The 17670-nt window shown below is 46.8% G+C and overlaps 1 protein-coding gene and 1 non-coding gene across 3 annotated transcripts in view; both read left to right on the top strand.

The window, feature by feature from the left end:
* ATOSB (atos homolog B) overlaps window positions 1-17670 on the top strand; it is a 316423-nt gene that overhangs the window by 22035 nt on the left and 276718 nt on the right. The window lies entirely within an intron of this gene.
* On the top strand, window positions 9861-9932 carry TRNAD-GUC (transfer RNA aspartic acid (anticodon GUC)). Its single transcript has one exon. It is a non-coding gene; the product is annotated as a tRNA-Asp (tRNA).

Genomic DNA, 17670 nt, shown 5'->3' on the forward strand with positions numbered 1-17670 from the left:
TTATTAAAGTGCTGGTGTGCGCTGTTTGCGTGGCCTCTGATCGCAATTTGATTCGAGACGGTTCTTCCTACGGTGGTCGTGGTGATGGGATCGGAGCAGGGCTTTAAGTGGGCCGGATCCTGCCGGTTCTCAGCACCAGCAGTTCTGTAAAGCAGGTGCTGAGACTGGTCCCTACCGAGCTCTCCAACTTTGAACTCACCCTCAGGGTGAAAAAAAAATCTTCAGTCGGGGGCAGTACCACCCTTCACTGCCTTTGTAACTTCAGAGAGACTCGTTACAGTTCTTTCACACTCTCAGAACTGAACCATTTTCAATATTATATACAACGCAGCCATTGTTGTGGCGTATCTTATGCAACGAATAACCATTGACAAAGCCAATAGCCCTGGCTAGTTGTAGGTGTAATGCCAGTTGTTGTACTATATATGCGGAAGCAATGATGGGAAGATGAAGCGCGATATCAGTCGGGAGGCACTGTGCTAAGCACAGAGTTTTAAGTATGTGTTTTTAAGCCACGCCCTTAATTACAACGGTCACGCCCCTTTAAGCCCCCTCCCCCCCCCCCCCCCCCCGCCGTTTTTTCATCCCACTTAAAGCCCTGGATCTGGGGTATACTAAGTTTTCTACTAACTCCACTCTCACCCTAACTCTACTAACTCCACTCTCACCCTAACTCCACTCTCACCCTAACTCTACTAACTCCACCCTAACTCTACTAACTCCACTCTCACCCTAACTCTACTAACTCCACTCTCACTATAACTCTACACTAACACTACACTCTACCCTAACACTACACTCTACCCTCAGCCTTACACTGCCCACACCCTAACTCTACTAACTCCACTCTCACCCTAACTCTACTAACTCCACTCTCACCCTAACTCTACTAACTCCACTCTCACCCTAACTACTAACTCTACTAACTCCACTCTCACCCTAACTACTAACTCCTCCCTAACTCTACTAACTCCACTCTCACCCTAACTCTACTAACTCCACTCTCACCCTAACTCTACTAACTCCACTCTCACCCTAACTCTACTAACTCCACTCTCACCCTAACTACTAACTCCACTCTAACTCTACTAACTCCACTCTCACCCTAACTCTACACTAACACTACACTCTACCCTCAGCCTTACACTGCCCTCACCCTAACTCTACTAACTCCACTCTCACTATAACCCTCACCCTAACACTACACTCTACCCTCACCCTAACACTACACTCTACCCTCACCCTAACACTACATTCTACCCTCACCCTAACACTACATTCTACCCTCCGAGCCGGGGGCTCTGGGGTCCTGAGGCTCGGAGGTCATGCAGGCGGCCCTCGTTATTCCTATTTAATAAGGGTTCAGAAACATTTGCATTGAACCACTGGATCAGCTCCTATACATGTGTACTACACCAAAGATGTGGACACCCGTGTCTCTGACTATAGCAAAGAATCGTTGCCCAAGACGTGCTTCGTGCGTTAGATCACCTTCAGGCCTCTTAGCGCTGCAGCAGATTTAGGAACAGCTATTTCAAAATAAAAAGAGAACAGAATATGGATGAATGAGTTCTTGCAGCTTTCCTGAACTGAGCTAAGTTCGAGCTCTCTCGCAAGTGGTAGGACAAGTGATTCCGCATTATGGGGGCCAGGGGTGAGGGTACCCAGCCTCTTGCGCAGCAGGCCTTTTGTGTTCTTGAAGTTAGCAGTTGGAGAAGCCTGGTGGAGCACAGGTTTATGGGCGGAACGTAGGTGAGTCCTGCACCTTTTACTGAGGCCTAACTTTAATAAGATGCTGCATTTCACTCTTGAGGAAACCCACAACTTTTAATGGAATACTAGAGTATATGCTCTGCTTTTTGACTTGACTGTTTACTGAACAAGGGTTCTGTGTTTTTCCCCTGACTCCCTGGATTTAATGATTCTTTCTTTTTAATAGAATTTATGGCTGAGATGTAAGTCGTAGGAAGAGTTAGCCGTCAATTTTAACTTTTATATTTTAGGTTTTTCTTGCTTTTAATTGTTATGCCCCATGCTTGTTAATTTGTTACGTACTCTTGATGTCATGCTGTTGAGGTGTCCAGTTCTGGTGATTTCATAATGTTTTGTTCCACTAACTGATTAGGTTTGAATATATTATTTAATTTAAACGGAGTCTGAACATGGCTGCTTGACATCTGAGCTCATGCTTCAGACATGTGTGATGTGTTTGTACTGTGGATGGTTTTAATGCCTTGATTTATTTTATTGTTTTAAGGCACGCTGAACTCTACCCATTTATAATCTCTTGCACTGAGGTGCCTCACCTGTGTATTTGTAAGGCATGCCTTTATCCCTCACCAGCACCCCTTTTACCTCCTGGCACTCCTTTTATCGACTTTGAGGATGATACTGGGCGTGCACCTACCAGGGTTTGAACCAGTGCTTAATTTGTGCTTGTTGTTTCCGGTGCTGGGCACCGGCACTTATTCTTCTGGCTCAAGCATTTGCTGCGAGCAAAAGACACACATGGGAAAGACGGATGAAGGGAAAAACGAAAAAGCGTCACAAAGGGAGAAAGCAGAAAGCTGTAAGAGTGAGCTGAAGGGGCAGGGAGTGGCTGTACATGGATAAAAGAGGCCCGAGATGGCTTCAGGATTACGCCTCAGTATTCCATGTTCACACATTCAATTGCAGCAGTCGCATTTTTTAGGAGAGCTTTGGGCACCGGCACGTTTTTATTTACAAACTAAGCACTGGTTTGAACCTATAGTCATAGGGCCGATCGAGCAAGGATCCCTGCGATGGATACATTGGTCCACCGAGCCACTAGCCCCAACCAGAGTGAATTTAGTATGTGGACTTGGTGCTCATTGGCACTGGGATTGCAAGTCTTCTGCATCAGTTTGTGCTTTCTTCATTGTCCACCAGTGCACATCAGGCCTGCTGTGGCAGATGACAGGATGCGTCTTACTCACTGGTGTCTGTAGAGCCCATGTAGTAACTCGCTGAAAGGAGTCCATTTATTTATGTGCAGCATGTGGCTTGTAACCATTTCAGAGAATTTGCCTGCTGTCCACACCTTGTAAAGATGAAAGTTTGCATCAGCTGCCGCGATTGGTTACAACAGCCCATGGCGATGTCAGGAGCAGGCCTGGGAGTTTTTTTTACATTTTTTTTAATTTTATTTTTATTTCATGCGGATCACATCAGAAAACGACAGAATTTATCTGATCCCACTTCTGCTTCCCACAAGTGAAAAACCAGGGAGTGGAAAAATTACTCATGCACCGCAAACTGGTGCATGGGCAGTTCAGGTGGCTTGTGCACTACTGTGTGTAGTTCATGTAGTTTTTCCTGAATCACTTTTTGGTGGCCAGGGAGAGCCACTTTAAACCTTAGAAATCTGCCTGTTTCTCTTGTTTGTTAGTGGAACAGATTTGACTGTTTTCTTCTGAAAGAAGATTAAATAATAGGCAACTTTTGACATGTTTTGTAGTTCCTCATTTTTTTCACCCACCTTTTAATCAGGAGCATGGGCAGCAAGGTCTACCGTGTTTGGAGGGGCTTAGTCCTTTAGCAGAGTAGGTTAGGGACATTGTCTTAGTGTAGTTTTCTAGTCCCCATAATCTAGTGTTGATGAATCGAGTTAATGGGTAGAGTACAGAAAACAGGCAGACTGCTTCTGTGGAAAGGTTCTGACCTGTAACCAATTGTTAGACACATTCTATAGCGTTTCCTGTAATGTGTTTAACTAAGGGCTTGTAATCATCTGATTATGTTGGTTTATCTTATTGGACCTACTGTCCAATTCATTTTTTTAAATGTTTACATGTATTTTATGGGGTGTATATTTGCCAAATATTTTATTGTTTATTTCAACTTATAGAGGCTGGTCCCTTGACCCTGCTGGAGGTCGTTATAGACTTGTGTTTATTTTTTTCTGGTGAATCTGATGTCCTTCTCAGCCCTCTTAAACTAGGTAAATAATTACTAGATTCCACCTCAACAATAGCTCTATCAGATGTACCACACAAGCAAATAATTAAATGGCCTGTTGACACTAAGCAGGCCTTGGAGCTGCTTGTGTTTAGTTCTAGAAGTGCCAGGTGTTTATGGCCTCTGTAAGTGGTCACTTATTGAATCGATTCACAACTGTAGGTCATTCTACAAAGTCCTTTAGATAAGGCTTTGTCACCCATGGTCAGTGATGGCACCAAGTTGACAGGTGTCCTGTATTTTCACAGTAGTAGAATGCTGAAACAAAACCTGTTTTGAACAAGTTAGTGTTTGCAGCGAGGTCTGTGTGCGCCAAACAGAATGCTGTCTAATGTTAAATGTCCATATCTTTTAAACTGCTCTGTACATCCTGGCAGGGCTCCTAGAGCGTGTAGATCAATAGGCCATTCCGACTTCTCAGCAGGTTGATCAAAATCCAGCCGACGCAGTCCGTCGCCCTGATCGCCAGTTCAAGGCTATAATTTTCCGAAGTCTCCGAATTGCTCATTCATTACTTCTTGTGAACAGGTCTGCAGCAGATGAGAGGTGCATAAGGCCTTATCAGGTGAGAAAGAATGCAGGTGTTCGCAGTCACGCAGCAGAAGTGGCTTTTACAGGAGACAAATATCACAGACTTCAGTAAGAAATGATTAAGAGCAGAGGTTTACTCATCGAATATTCACGTGCTGAAGCTTAAGAAGAGCAGTGAATACGAGCAGAAGGTGAATAAGTATGTTAGCTCAAAGTAAATGATGATCCTAACAAACGAGCAGTGACAAAGCCAATAGGTCTCACCAGTGCGAGAGCTCTTGGCTTTGGCAGTGTGTTTTAGCCCTTGTTGTACACCAGTGTGGCTGCTGTTCAGCGTGGCTAAAACTTGAGTGTAGCTGCAGTGTTTGGAATGGGGTAGATGGGAGTTGGGGGGTAGAGCGGGATAGAATTGAGTGGGTGAGGTTTGGGTAGATTGGAGAGGGGGAGCTGAGGTCAATTGGGGTGGAGTGGGGTCGATGGGAGTGAAGTATATTGGGGTAGGTAAGAATAGGATAGATGGGGTAGGTTGGGTAAAGTGGAGCTTTATATATTTGAGTAGAGTGGAGTGGAGTAGAGTGGGGTGGGGAGATTACAGTGCACTGGAGGAGATGGGTGGATTACAGTAGAGTAGATTGGAATAGAGTGTGGATAGATGGGGATAGTTTGGTGTGGGGTAGATTGGATTGGTGTGGGGTAGATTGGATTGGTGTGGGGTAGATTGGGATGGTTTGGGATAGATTAGAGTAGGCTATTACCATCAGACCATGAATTAGGTCATGCTTGTTGAAGTTGGACTTTTGAAGGCTTGATTGTAGCTAAAATAATATTTGAGACATTGAAAGACAAGGCCGTCGCCTTCTGTTGAGGACTGGATTGAGAAATTATTGCTACTGTCAAAGTATGATTGAAAAAAGTGTTTGAGACGAGCTGAGGAAGATAAATAAAACGCAACGTGGACTTTTTTGTGAATGGTATCCTAATGGTTAAAAGTTGGATATCTTACTCCTCATCTTTCCTTCTTTTATCACCCAATTTGTATCTCTTGGCGTTACTCTCCGCAAGTCTTGGTTAGATAATGTAATGTTGTATTTACTATTAACTTGATGTCTAGGGACCAAGGGCAGATGTAGCAAAGGGTTTTACCCATTCTGTGTCTATGGGGAAATGCGTTGGTACATATGGCCCCAAATACCATACGATCACTAAACTGTTTAACCCTGGGGAGAGTCTAGTTTAGATACAACCCTGTTTCTCGTTTTACAGGTTAGTACATGTAGATCACATACTATTCTTGTGGCTCTTCTGCATAATAATACTGGAGGCCTTTACTATAGCTTTGGGGAAAAATTAGACTACTGCAGTGGTCTGTACAATATATCTGACCCATCCAATTAGCATTAAACAAAACAGCCAGACATACAGTACCTTTAAAAAAACTGAACAGGGCTAAGCTGATGCTTGTTATTGCTTCTGGTTAATAAAGCTCTAGATCTAAAAATGTGCCCGACATCATTGTAGCACAAGAGCCCCTCTATATCTGACAATCAAGCCCTACCTGCAGGAGAGGACCCCAATATCTAGCATCCACCCCAGTAATTTCCCAACACCCTTAAGCTATTACATGCAGGAAATGGAGTGCTCAATCAGAGAATAACAGAAGCACCCCTGCCTTTAGTATATAAAGCAGAGATATTTGTGTTCCAGCAAGTATTTCCCTAATGTTTTAGGCTAAGCTTGGTTCTCTGAACTGTATTTTATTGTTTTGCCTCGCCTCTCTGGCCTGTATGAAGAGATGTATGACTGTGTTTAGCGTCTGTTTCAGGGAGGTGCTTTTTCATGCATGCCTAGTCTTCAGCAGGAAGATGAGTAACTTCCTAGGCGCTTTTGTGGAATGCCCACAAACACCTGTTCAGTGACCTGATTTCAACCATGACCATGTATGAACCTGACCTCAGTGTAACTTATGACCGATCTGTTGATTTTGTAATCCAGTCGTGATCCTTGTAAGAGAGCCACCGAGTGATATGTGAGTACTTCTGAGTATCTTCTACCGTAAGCCACATCCGTGATCCGATGCGGGGTCATCCATGTGCCTTCCAAGGGATGATGGTGATTCTCTTGCAAAAGCTTTTTTCTTTTTTAGCTCATGCAATTCATCAAACTAACCCTTTCTTGAATATTTATTTCTTCTAATTACTAACCGCACATACATCAAAATGCTTCGCGGCACTAAAAACTAAATGGGAGCAACAGGGATGTTGCTTATTATAGCCATGTCCACAATATAGGTGCATTCTCAGAGCATCTCTAAAGGCCCAGTGGCTCTACACGTTTCTAAGCATCAGTGCAAGATTATTCCATAGATAAGGGGCTGTATGACCAACTGAGCGCTTCCATCCCTTGCCTGTTTTTCCCGCTCACAGCCAGCAAATGATTTTCAGAACACATTGTTAGAGTTGTGGACATATGGCGCTGTAGATTCATGAAGAACTTGGATCGTTTTTCACATCTGTAGAAGGTCCTAGGAGATAAGGGGGATTTAAAATGCGCTCTTAGAGCGACATTTTGTGCATACTGTAAATAAGCAACAGAATAGGCAGACAGACCTAGATATACACTATTGATGCAGTCTGTTAATAAACCAGAGCTTGATGGTGATTTGAAAGAAGGGGAAGAAACTTTCTCAGTGCAGTTCGAGGGTGCATCAGCTCTGCTGCCTCTATGAGGCTGTCTTTATTAATCGTTTATCTGCAGATTGCATTGCTTTGGGCCAGAAGGACCCCAGACCATTGAATTTCTATAAATAAATGTTTCCAAGAGTAGTTGATGCTCATCAATCTTTGCTCATCACCCTTATATTATCATATTACCATTGTTTTGATCTTGGAAAATTCCACATTAACCCAGCACAGTGTTGTCTGGATTACCGAGAGTACGGGTATCTTGATGTCTGAAATGGAAAAAAAAAAAAACTACAAACATCTGGTAACATAATGGCACTCTTCATGAGAACAATATAATTACAGTATTGTACAGCACAGACGTCAAGTCTGCTCTGGGTTACCTATTAGTATGTAACAAAAGCAACTTTATTGAACAAAAAGTTCTGTAAAAGACATTGACACTCGGGATCCTTTCTCATGAAACTCTAGAAGTGGATGTCCATTTTCTCTGGTATTTTTTTTTTTAAAACACGTTGCGCCAGACCCTCCCCCAAGTTTAAAAAGAAATGTGATTTCACTTGTCTGGCAAAACTCAGACTGACTGGTTTCTTACCCTCAGTCTCGCATACAGTAATATCCAGGGACATCACCCTTGAATACACTGTGGGGACTACTTGTGCAGGTAAATGTACACATGTATATTTATTACTACATGTAGGTGTACATTTCAGAGCTACACCTAGGTGTTGATTTGATTTTACACTTCTACCATCCTCAAACCAGGGGGTGGGGTCTCCTGCAGCAGTGTTTGAGTGTAAAGTTACTGCTAGGGACTTTGCATCCGTAAGTGAAGATCTCCATCACTGAGGGAGAAGGGAAACGGCCTTTACTACACGTCCGGAGCCTTACCACGCTTGCCCTGAACCACACGTGTCCGAACCACGCAAATGCATGGTTCAGGCACACATCGAGGAGAGGAACGTGGCGGACGGGTAAGTGGGGCTGGGGCGGTGGGGTGGCGTTTTAACAACAGGGTGGGGACGGAGGCCTGGGTGGCAATTTTTTTTTTTCTCCTCTCTAAGGGGTCGGTGTTAGGACTCCGGGTGGGGAGAAGCCAGTGTAGTTTTTAGGGCAGGGTGGGGTTAGAGGGTGGAAGGGGGGAAGGGGCAGTTTTAGGCCTCTTTGTGGTCAGGGTACTAGGGGTGCAGGGTGGGGACGGTCTGGGGCCACGTTTTTGGGGGTGGGGGTTCAGTGGTGGAATGTTTTAGGGTTTACTCCGGGTGGAGGGGCAGTGCGGTTATTTTGTTTTAAGTGTGGGGGAAGGTTTTAGAACTCAGGGCGGGTAGGGGGTTTGGGGAAGTTCTGTTTTTTATTTTTTTTACCAGGCCCAGGGTTTTGTTGGGGGGGGTGAGGGTACTTATTATTATTTTTTGCAGGGTTTTGGGTCTTGGGGGGGCGGAGGTTTTGGAACCACACTCTCTACTCTTCACGTCAGCTTCTGCAAGGTCACCACCTCCATCTTCTCACTCTGACCTGGGGGCCCCATGCTGCACTGATTACCATAGGCAATTATCGTAGGCAGCAACCCTCCTCTTCCAACACCTACACTTCTTGTTTGAGCCAAACAACACCATAGACACTGTGGAACAATGTCATTTTATTGTTTACCGCCGCTGCCACTTCCATTGTGCCTTGTGCAATCACTTCTCTGCGGGGCTGTATATGTTGGGCGCCTGTGCTGCTTCTGAATTACTCTGTAGAAAAGATGGCCTGGGCCGAGGAGAGGCCACGGTGGCTCTCTGAACTTTTTACTCGCAGGTGGGACGTTCTTGCATCTTCTCCTTTTTGGATGGTGGGAGAGCTCAAGTGCTCGTGTCCGCCAGGTTGGCTTGGTAGCCACATCTCCAAAGCTTAGTTTAGTTAACCCACCCTATTCTTAACAAACCCCTGACCACTTCGGGTGGGTAGCATTGCCTCTGGCGCAAGGACACTTGGCATCTGGGAGCTCCAAAATTCAGTTTTCTCTTACATTGACCCACTCGTTTAACCAACCTTTGGTGCAATCAACCTTTGAGATTCCCTTCCAGGTTGAACAACCCAACTCAAGAATACTGTGCGCATCTTTTTAAATTGCATCTCTTCTTCCTTCTTGTGAATAAATTGAGTTAAAAGCATCTTACCTATTATTTCCTCTTCCCATTTTTTTTTTTTTACAGATGCTTTGTTTATGCACTGTGCAGCTATTATGCTATATACTACTCAATTTCTTAGAATCCCTATCAAAACATATCTGTGTCCACTCCACATCACCTCTTGCTTTGACATTACAAACTCCTTGCCTGGGACTTTCAAAAGTCTGAAAATGAAAGAGTATGTTCGCAACCAAGACCATGATGTTTTCTTTGCCATGAATCTGTATTACCAGCCATACCTTGGCCAGTATTAAAGCGTGTGTAACCTTGCGTAGCCTGCTTGAGCTAACACTGAAGCTTTATGCAGGCCAATACTGTAGGAAAGTACCATCTTGCCTGGCATGTTACCCCCATATTTCACTGTATATATGTTGTTTTAGTCTGTCACTGGGGCCCTGTCTGGCAGGGTCCCAGTGACACATAGACTAAAACAACATATATACAGTGAAATATGGGGGTAACATGCCAGGCAAGATGGTACTTTTCTACACATGGCTCCTCGTTAGTATAGTGGTCAGTATCCCCGCCTGTCACGCGGGAGACCGGGGTTCAATTCCCCGACAGGGAGCCATTTGTAGGAAAGTACCATCTTGCCTGGCATGTTACCCCCATATTTCACTGTATATATGTTGTTTTAGTCTATGTGTCACTGGGACCCTGCCAGGCAGGGCCCCAGTGCTCATAAGTACGTGCCCTGTATGTGTTCCCTGTGTGATGCCTAACTGTCTCACTGAGGCTCTGCTAACCAGAACCTTAGTGTTTATGCTCTCTCTGCTTTCCAAATTTGTCACTAACAGGCTAGTGACTCAATTTACCAATTCACATTGGCATACTGGTACACCTATAGAACTCCCTAGTATATGGTACTGAGGTACCCAGGGTATTGGGGTTCCAGGAGATCCCTATGGACTGCAGCATTTCTTTTGCCACCCATAGGGAGATCTGACAATTCTTACACAGGCCTGCCAGTGCAGCCTGAGTGAAATAACGTCTACGTTATTTCACAGCCATTTACCACTGCACTTAAGTAACTTATAAGTCACCTATATGTCTAACCTTCACCTGGTGAAGGTTGGGTGCAAAGTTACTTAGTGTGTGGGCACCCTGGCACTAGCCAAGGTGCCCCCACATCGTTCAGGGCAAATTCCCCAGACTTTGTGAGTGCGGGGACACCATTACAAGCGTGCACTGTACATAGGTCACTACCTATGTACAGCGTCACAATAGTAACTCCAAAGATGGCCATGTAACATGTCTAAGATCATGGAATTGTCACCCCAATGCTATTCTGGCATTCGGGGGACAATTCCATGACCCCTGGGTCTCTAGCACAGAACCTGGGTACTGCCAAACTGCCTTTCCGTGGTCTCCACTGCAGCTGCTGCTGCTGCCAACCCCTCAGACAGGTTTCTGCCCTCCTGGGGTCCAGACAACCCTGGCCCAGTAAGGCAGAACAAAGGACTTCCTCTGACATCCTGGGCCACAGCAGCATCCAAAAACCCTAACCGCAACCCTTGCAGCTAGCAAGGCTTGTTTGCGGTCTTTCTGTGTGGGTTTCCCTAAAGAGGTCGTATCAGACAGGGGTAGCAACTTTATGTCTGCCTACTTGAAAGCTATGTGGAAGGAATGTGGTGTAACCTACAAATTCACCACACCTTATCATCCACAGACTAATGGACTGGTAGAGGGGTTTAATAAAACTCTCAAAGGTTTGATAATGGGACTCCCTGAAAAACTCAGGAGGATATGGGATGTCCTGTTACCTTGCCTCCTTTTTGCTTACAGGGAGGTACCCCAGAAAGGAGTGGGCTTCAGCCCCTTTGAGCTCCTCTTTGGACGCCCTGTAAGAGGTCCACTATCTCTTGTGAAGGAGGGTTGGGAACAACCTTTAAAAGCTCCCAAACAGGACATAGTGGACTATGTACTTGGCCTAAGATGCAGAATGGCCGAGTACATGAAAAAGGCCAGTAAAAACCTTCAGGCCAGCCAACAGCTCCAGAAGCAATGGCATGACCAGAAGGCTGTTCTGATTCAGTACCAACCAGGACAGAAGGTGTGGGCATTGGAGCCTGTGGCCCCAAGAGCACTCCAGGACAAATGGAGTGGACCCCATCTAATTGTTGAAAAAAAGGGTGAGGTTACCTATCTGGTAGACCTGGGCACTGCCAGGAGTCCCCTTAGGGTGATTCATGTCAACCGCCTAAAACCCTACTATGACGGGGCTGATCTCACCCTGCTCATGGCAACAGATGAGGGACAGGAAGAAGAGTGACCCTCTCCCTGATCTCTTCTCTTCCACTGAAGAAGATGCTTTAGTGGAGGGAGTAGTTTTAGCAGACTGACTGCAGAACAGAAAGACAACTACATAAATCTCCTTGGACAATTCTCTGAACTCTTCAACTGTGCCAGGCACCACATCTTGGTGTGAACACACAGTTGATACTGGAGACAGCTTGCCTGTCAAAAGTAAACTATATAGGCAGCCTGACCATGTCAGGGAGTGCATAAAACAAGAGGTTCAGAAAATGCTTGATCTTGGAGTGGTTGAACCTTCTGAAAGCCCATGGACGAGTCCTGTGGTGCTTGTACCAAAGCCTCACTCAAAAGATGGAAAAAGGGAGATGAGGTTTTGTGTAGACTACAGAGGTCTCAATCAGGTAACAAAAACTGATGCTCACCCTATACCCAGGGCAGATGAGCTCATAGATACACTGGCATCTGCCAAGTATCTAAGCACCTTTGATTTGACTGCAGGGTAGTGGCAGATCAAATTGGCTGAGGATGCTAAACCTAAAACTGCATTTTCAACTATAGGAGGGCACTACCAATTTACAGTGATGCCCTTTGGTTTGAAGAATGCACCTGCCACTTTTCAGAGGTTGGTGAACACAGTCCTGCAAGGGTTGGTGGCTTTTAGTGCAGCATACCTAGATGATATAGCTGTCTTTAGCTCCACATGGGATGAGCACCTGGTCCACCTATGGAAAGTTTTGGAGGCCCTGCAAAAGGCAGGCCTCACTATCAAGGCTTCAAAGTGCCAGATAGGGCAGGGAAAGGTGGTTTATCTGGGACACCTGGTAGGTGGAGAACAGATTGCACCACTTCAGGGGGAAATCCAGACAATCATGGATTGGGTTCCCCCTACAACACAGACCCAGGTGAGAGCCTTCTTAGGCCTCACTGGGTATTACAGGCGATTCATTAACAACTATGCTTCCATAGCAGCCCCAATTAATGATCTCACAAGTAAAAAGATGCCTAAAAAAGTATTGTGGACAGCTAGCTGTCAGAAAGCTTTTGAGGAGCTCAAACAGGCCATGTGCTCTGCACCTGTCTTAAAAAGCTTATGTTACTCCAAGAAATTAATTGTTCAAACTGATGCATCTGAATTAGGGGTAGGGGCAGTCTTATCACAACTGAATTCTGAGGGCCAGGATCAACCAGTTGCTTTTATCAGCAGAAGGTTGACCCCTAGAGAAAAGCGTTGGTCTGTCATTGAGAGGGAGGCCTTTGCTGTGGTCTGGGCACTGAAAAAGTTGAGGCCATACCTGTTTGGCACTCACTTTATTGTTCAGACAGACCACAAACCTCTACTTTGGCTAAAACAAATGAAAGGTGAAAACCCTAAATTGTTGAGGTGGTCCATATCTCTACAGGGGATGGACTATACAGTGGAACATAGATCTGGGAGTACCCACTCCAATGCAGATGGACTCTCCAGATATTTCCACTTAGACAATGAAGACTCATCAGGTCATGGCTAGTCTTATTGTCCTTCGTTTGGGGGGGGTTGTGTAGGAAAGTACCATCTTGCCTGGCATGTTACCCCCATATTTCACTGTATATATATATATATATGTTGTTTTAGTCTGTGTCACTGGGACCCTGCCAGGCAGGGCCCCAGTGCTCATAAGTATGTGCCCTGTATGTGTTCCCTGTGTGATGCCTAACCGTCTCACTGAGGCTCTGCTAACCAGAACCTCAGTGGTTATGCTCTCTCTGCTTTCCATATTTGTCACTAACAGGCTAGTGACTAAACTTAGCAATTCACATTGGCATACTGGTACACCCATATAATTCCCTAGTATATGGTACTGAGGTACCCAGGGTATTGGGGTTCCAGGAGATCCCTATGGGCTGCAGCATTTCTTTTGCCACCCATAGGGAGCTCTGACAATTTGTACACAGGCCTGCCAGTGCAGCCTGAGTGAAATAACGTCCATGTTATTTCACAGCCATTTACCACTGCACTTAAGTAACTTATACGTCACCTACATGTCTAACCTTCACCTGGTGAAGGTTAGGTGCAAAGTTATTTAGTGTGTGGGCACCCTGGCACTAGCCAAGTTGCCCCCACATCGTTCAGGGCAAATTCCCCAGACTTTGTGAGTGTGGGGACACCATTACACGCGTGCACTGTACATAGGTCACTACCTATGTACAGCGTCACAATGGTAACTCCGAACATGGCCATGTAACATGTCTAAGATCATGGAATTGTCACCCCAGTGCCATTCTGGCATTGGGGGGGACAATTCCATGATCCCCCGGGTCTCTAGCACAGAACCCGGGTACTGCCAAACTGCCTTTCGGGGGTCTCTGCTGCTGCTGCTAACCCCTCAGACCGGTTTCTGCCCTCCTGGGGTCCAGGCAGCCCTGGCCCAGGAAGGCAGAACAAAGGATTTCCTCTGAGAGAGGGTGTAACACCCTCTCCCTTTGGAAATAGGTGTGAAGGCTGGGGAGGAGTAGCCTCCCCCAGCCTCTGGAAATGCTTTGATGGGCACAGATGGTGCCCATCTCTGCATAAGCCAGTCTACACCGGTTCAGGGATCCCCCCAGCCCTGCTCTGGTGCGACACTGGACAAAGGAAAGGGGAGTGACCACTCCCGTGACCTGCACCTCCCAGGGGAGGTGCCCAGAGCTCCTCCAGTGTGTCCCAGACCTCTGCCATCTTGGAAACAGAGGTGTCTGTGGCACACTGGACCAGTGGCCAGTGCCAGCAGGTGACGTCAGAGGCTGCTTCTGATAGGCTCTTACCTCTCTTGGTAGCCAATCCTCCTTCCTGGGTAGCCAAGCCTCCTTTTCTGGCTATTTGGGGTCTCTGCTTTGGGGATCTCACCAGATAACGAATGCAAGAGCTCATCAGTTCCTCTGCATCTCCCTCTTCACCTTCTACCAAAGGATCGACCGCTGACTGCGCAGGACGCCTGCAAAACCGCAACAAAGTAGCAAGAGGACTACTAGCAACCTTGTATCGCTTCATCCTGCTGGCTTTCTTGACTGTTTCCAGATGGTGCATGCTCTGGGGGTAGCCTGCCTCCTCTCTGCACCAGGAGCTCTGAAGAAATCTCCCGTGGGTTGTAGGAGGCTGGACTGGCTTGTAGTGAGTACCAAGGGGTACTTGCACCTTGCACCAGGCCCAGTTATCCCTTATTAGTGTATAGGGTGTCTAGCAGCTTAGGCTGATAGATAATGGTAGCTTAGCAGAGCAGCTTAGGCTGAACTAGGAGACGTGTGAAGCTACTACAGTACCACTTAGTGTCATATGCACAATATCATAAGAAAACACAATACACAGTTATACTAAAAATAAAGGTACTTTATTTTTATGACAATATGCCAAAGTATCTTAGAGTGTACCCTCAGTGAGAGGATAGGAAATATACACACGATATATATACACAATAGCAAAAATATGCAGTATAGTCTTAGAAAACAGTGCAAACAATGTATAGTTACAATAGGATGCAATGGGGAAACATAGGGATAGGGGCAACACAAACCATATACTCCAGAAGTGGAATGCGAACCATGAATGGACCCCAAACCTATGTGACCTTGTAGAGGGTCGCTGGGACTATTAGAAAATAGTGAGAGTTAGAAAAATAACCCTCCCCAAGACCCTGAAAAGTGAGTGCAAAGTGCACCAAAGTTCCCCTAAGGACAAAATAGTCGTGTTAGGGGGAAAATGCAAGGAAAACACAAATCAGCAATGCAACAACGATGGATTCCTGACTGAGGGTACCTGTGGAACAAGGGGACCAAAAGTCACAAGCAACTCGGAGATGGGCAGATGCCCAAGAAATGCCAGCGGTTGGTGCAAAGAAGCTCTTACTAGGCTGAAGAACTGTGAATACTGCAGGAACGACAAGGGCTAGAGACTTCCCCTTTGGAGGATGGATCCCCCACGCCTTGGAGAGTCGTGCAGAAGTGTTTTCTCACCGGATGGACGCCAACAAGCCTTGCTACACGCAAAACGTGCGTTTGGCGTTTTTGGACGCTGCTGGGGCCCAGGAGGGACCAGGAGGTCGCAAATTGGAACTGCAGAGAGAGGGGACGTCGAGCAAGACAAAGAGCCCTCACTGAAGCAGGTAGCACCCGGAGAAGTGCCAGAAACAGGCACTACGAGGATGCGTGAAACGGTGCTCGCCGAAGTTGCACAAAGGAGTCCCACGTCGCCGGAGACCAACTTAGAAAGTCGTGCAATGCAGGTTAGAGTGCCGTGGACCCAGGCTTGGCTGTGTACGAAGGATTTCCGCCGGAAGTGCACAGGGGCCGGAGTAGCTTGCAAAGTCGCGGTTCCCAGCAATGCAGCCCAGCGAGGTGAGGCAAGGACTTACCTCCACCAAACTTGGGCTGAAGAGTCACTGGACTGTGGGGGTCACTTGGACGGTGTCGCTGGATTCGAGGGACCTCGCTCGTCGTGCTGAGAGGAGACCCAAGGGACCGGAAATGCAGCTTTTTGGTGCCTGCGGTTGCAGGGGGAAGATTCCGTCGACCCACGGGAGATTTCTTCGGAGCTTCTGGTGCAGAGAGGAGGCAGACTACCCCCACAGCATGCACAAGCAGGAAAACAGTCGAGAAGGCGGCAGGATCAGCGTTACAGAGTTGCAGTAGTCGTCTTTGCTACTATGTTGCAGGTTTGCAGGCTTCCAGCGCGGTCAGCGGTCGATTCCTTATCAGAAGGTGAAGAGGGAGATGCAGAGGAACTCTGCTGAGCTCATGCATTCGTTATCTAAAGTTTCCCCAGAGACAGAGACCCTAAATAGCCAGAAAAGAGGGTTTGGCTACCTAGGAGAGAGGAAAGGCTACTAACACCTGAAGGAGCCTATCAGCAGGAGTCTCTGACGTCACCTGGTGGCACTGGCCACTCAGAGCAGTCCAGTGTGCCAGCAGCACCTCTGTTTCCAAGATGGCAGAGGTCTGGAGCACACTGGAGGAGCTCTGGACACCTCCCAGGGGAGGTGCAGGTCAGGGGAGTGGTCACTCCCCTTTCCTTTGTCCAGTTTCGCGCCAGAGCAGGGGCTAAGGGGTCCCTGAACCGGTGTAGACTGGCTTATGCAGAATTGGGCACATCTGTGCCCAACAAAGCATTTCCAGAGGCTGGGGGAGGCTACTCCTCCCCTGCCTTCACACCATTTTCCAAAGGGAGAGGGTGTCACACCCTCTCTCAGAGGAAGTTCTTTGTTCTGCCATCCTGGGCCAGGCCTGGCTGGACCCCAGGAGGGCAGCTGCCTGTCTGAGGGGTTGGCAGCAGCAGCAGCAGCAGCTGCAGTGAAACCCCAGGAAGGGCAGTTTGGCAGTACCAGGGTCTGTGCTACAGACCACTGGGATCATGGGATTGTGCCAACTATGCCAGGATGGCATAGAGGGGGCAATTCCATGATCATAGACATGTTACATGGCCATATTCGGAGTTACCATGGTGAAGCTACATATAGGTAGTGACCTATATGTAGTGCACGCGTGTAATGGTGTCCCCGCACTCACAAAGTTCAGTGAATTGGCTCTGAACAATGTGGGGGCACCTTGGCTAGTGCCAGGGTGCCCACACACTAAGTAACTTTGCACCTAACCTTTACCAGGTAAAGGTTAGACATATAGGTGACTTATAAGTTACTTAAGTGCAGTGTAAAATGGCTGTGAAATAACGTGGACGTTATTTCACTCAGGCTGCAGTGGCAGGCCTGTGTAAGAATTGTCAGAGCTCCCTATGGGTGGCAAAAGAAATGCTGCAGCCCATAGGGATCTCCTGGAACCCCAATACCCTGGGTACCTCAGTACCATATACTAGGGAATTATAAGGGTGTTCCAGTAAGCCAATGTAAATTGGTAAAAATGGTCACTAGCCTGTTAGTGACAATTTGGAAAGAAATGAGAGAGCATAACCACTGAGGTTCTGGTTAGCAGAGCCTCAGTGAGACAGTTAGGCACCACACAGGGAACATATACATGCACACCTATGAGCACTGGGGCCCTGTGTGACAGGGTCCCAGTGACACATACATATAGGCCACAAACCTATG

The sequence above is a fragment of the Pleurodeles waltl genome, chromosome 1_1 (assembly GCF_031143425.1).
Source record: "Pleurodeles waltl isolate 20211129_DDA chromosome 1_1, aPleWal1.hap1.20221129, whole genome shotgun sequence".
NCBI classification, from domain to species: domain Eukaryota; kingdom Metazoa; phylum Chordata; class Amphibia; order Caudata; family Salamandridae; genus Pleurodeles; species Pleurodeles waltl.